Source organism: Etheostoma spectabile, chromosome 1 (genome assembly GCF_008692095.1).
Source record: "Etheostoma spectabile isolate EspeVRDwgs_2016 chromosome 1, UIUC_Espe_1.0, whole genome shotgun sequence".
In the NCBI taxonomy this organism is placed as follows: Eukaryota; Metazoa; Chordata; class Actinopteri; order Perciformes; family Percidae; genus Etheostoma; species Etheostoma spectabile.
Window position 1 is genome coordinate 31,185,888 of NC_045733.1, and position 3,793 is coordinate 31,189,680.

The window sequence follows — 3,793 nt, forward strand, 5'->3', positions numbered from 1 at the left end:
AATACCTTCATCACTTAACACGTAGATTGTAGTCTAGACACAAGTATGCAGGTGAATAGATGAGTACATGCTTATTGTGTACTTTAAGAAAAAAGGGGCTTACATCACATGGCTTTACTGTACAGGTCATAAAACAACAATCTATTTACCGAGCGCTGACTCATGAAGGTAGTTCAGATGCTTATTAACTTTAGTTTTGCAGTTATTGTTGGTATTTATGGTCAATGAACCTCATTTATAGGAAATGATACCTAATGTTTGAGTTAGAAAAGCAGAAATTAGGAATTATTTAGACTAAAATTAAAGGAATGGATGTTGATGGATAATCACAGACTGGAATATGTCAACTTTTACTCAACACTATTTCAAAAACACTTCAATTTGTTTCTCCAAATGCTATAAAATTGAATAAGACACCCCATAATTAATGCCACAATTGTGATTTGTACTTGCCAAAAAGCGTTGTGTGGAGTCAATCATGTTGTTTTGGGTAAGTACAAAGAACATTGATATAGGAAAACAACATTGCGACTTAACAACCCTTAACATGAGGTGTTTAGGGTTCAATGTTGATCTTGTTTTTCTTGCCTTGTTGTCACAGGTTTTGATTGGCTGTTGAAGGGCTCCATCCATGATGTATATTTTCCCCTCACAGTCACTTAACGTGGAATGACTCATTGTGTCAATTGTGTACAATAACTAGACGGTCTTGTTCTTAAGGCTTTCTTAACACTTTGATGACAGACAGAAAGACATTTTTACTGAACATACTGTACTTACAGTAAATGTGTGAGGTGCAAATATCAATGCAAAGTATGCTGTAAAATGATGGTGTAGTTATGGATCAGATAAAGACTTTGTAGGAATGAGCATATACAGAAGTTAAAAAAATTAATGAAAATCATACAGAGTTTATAAGAAGGTATATTTCTAATTTCCAGTAACAACCTTCTGAAAGAATTCAACAATTTAAAATGACTATAACTAAACTAAGAGTAAAATCCATCTAATAGATGGGGAAACAGTTTGAAGGTTGGCCGCATGGACCATTTCTTATAAATATATATATCATTATATCATAAATAAATATACAGTGGGGTTCGAAAGTTTGGGCACTCCAGGTAAAAATTTGTATTAATGTTTACTGTGCCTAAAGGGAGCCACCGAAAAGCTGGGAAGAAAGTCCAAAAGGGCACAAACTGACCTAATTAGACATTTGTATAATCTGTCACAACAGTTAGAGTTTCCCCATCATTAAAACTTTTCAAAATAAGAGAAACAAACAATGGGGCTGTCTGCAAAGTGTTGGGCCCCTTTGACAGAGTAATACCTTGTAACCCATGCATTTCAGCTGTCTAGATGTCATTTTGGCAAAACTTCAAACGCTGGTTTTTGTGGTGAGGTTTAATGTATATTTGTACATGTTTTACTTAAATTGAGCATTTCTATTTTTATTCTGTGCAATTTTTACTAACTCTGCTTCTAACGTTTATCAAAAGAGTTATTTGATTTGTCTTTTTTCTACAGATTAAGGCATTCTTGGCAGTGAGTAGGCTACCTTTACTTGTTTTAGGTACATTGTGGCGATTAAGACATTCTGTACTTATAACTTAACTACGAAAACTGGACTTTTATGGAGTATTTTTTTACAATATTGTGTGGATTTTTTTTACTTCAGTAAAAGATTAAAATGCTTCTTCCACCACTGATAGTTGTTGATATCGGAGCTAAATTTCCTCCAATCAGAAGAAGCCATTCATGCAGGGCTGTCAGGAAAACAACTAATCACATCTACTACTACAAGGTTTAATGAAGCAGTTTAAATCATTACAAGCCTTTCATATGGAAAACATGGGTCAAATTTGACTGGAGTAGGGGGGGTCAAATCTAGAGCCCGACCGATATATCGGCAAGCCTATATTATTGGCCCATATTAGGCATTTCCCGATGTATCGGCACAGCCTGCATCCAGAACACCTGCACCACCTAATTACCCTGATGAAGCCAATATGACTCCAATCCATTACTGCTTTATTGGACTTAATTAACCTATTAGGACAATAAATAAATAGCCCTACAGTTCCTGTTGCACAACATGTTGCACACTTGTAATCATGTTTTCTACTGTTTATGATTGTTTCGTCAAGTTAAAAACGAGTCAATTTTCAATTTTTTTAATTGCAACCAATGGCTATCTCTTAAAAGCTCATCAATTACAAACCAACTGAATCATCTGAAAATGACCCCAAACATAACAAAGGTTCTTTTGGAGCTTTTCAATCTCAGTGTTGAAAGAGTCAGACTTACGAGGAAGACCGTTACCAAGAGGAAGACGACAACAGAGATCACTGGAGCATGGTGGGGTCTCTCCAGTTGAATGGTAAAGTAAAAGTCTAAACAGTGTTGTGGGGATTAAGGAATAAGTGTGGCTAAAAACAATGAGATAAGAACAAAAGGAGGAATAAGAAGGAGATCTGGGAGAGTACCTGTGTAAGCTCATGCAAGCAGGTGTTCAGCTCGGTCTTTTAGGCGACTATCCCCGGGTGAGCCTGAGGATCCTAAAATAGACTCAGCTGGGATCCAAATATTCAACGTCAATCTGCTGAAGAAGAATAAATAAAACCACATTGATTTTGAAGGAAGGAAATATACCCAATACCACACAAAAGAAAAAATGATGCATCATGCACAAACTTGCCCTGTTTTTTTCAGATAGTGAGGAGATGTTTTTACAGGTGTTCTGGGGACAGGCAGCTAGCAGATAGTGAGGAGATGTTTTACAGTGTGTTCTGGGGACAGGCAGCTAGCAGATAGTGAGGAGAGTTTTTCAGTGGTTCTGGGGACAGGCAGCTAGCAGATAGTGAGGAGAGTTTTACAGTGTGTTCTGGGGACGGCAGCTAGCAGATAGGAGGAGCTGTTTGCTGGATGTGCCGAAAAGTTGCTAGCCTAAAAATGACGTGTGACATGCTTAGAGCACCTTTAGAAACAATACTGAATGTGCACCTCCTACATTTAGATTTAAATACAAGATGCAAAATGGGAATTGGGAAACTGCATCTTGATGGAATTTGAGCATCTTCTAGAGGTTTACCCCAAACTTATTTAATCCCAAAGGCCAAGGGAACTTTATCAGGATGCACAGTATCTTGATCCACTGAATAACTGGCCTTTAAAAATAAAAATCCGCCTGCCTCTATGGGAATTTTAACATAGGGGGGTGCATACTTATGCCCCCTGTATTTTAAGGATAAACAGTTATTTATTTACAATACGTTATTCATTCACAAAGAACATTGGTGTCCTTAAAAGGTTGGATTTTCCTAGTTTTTTTAAACTAAGACATTAAGATGAATTTCCAAAAGAGGTTTTTTTTATTCCTCTTTTTAATCAACTTTAGCCTGGGTGTGTAAACTTATGCAAGCCACTGTATAATGTTTTGTACAGACTAATTCAACGTAATCCCTCTCAATCATCACTCATGACCCTCTAGAAGTGTGTGGTGGTGTTTATACCCCACCCTCTGCCTCTCTTTTCTCTTTATGTTCCTGTGTGCGGGACGTTTCTGGGCGGTAACAAAGAGCCTTTAGGTGTGTAACCCCCGCACAAATCTAACTCACAGCATCACACAGAAAGAGACAGGCACCTTGATGCGGAGGTTTGATTGAGGTTATTTTTTTATTTAGAACCCAATCGCTGCAAAACTAGATGAGAAGAACCTTCTATTCCACTGATTACTGCTTTGTTTGCTGCTCCTTCTCTTCAGTCTCTCTCTCTCTCTCTCTCTCTCTCTCTC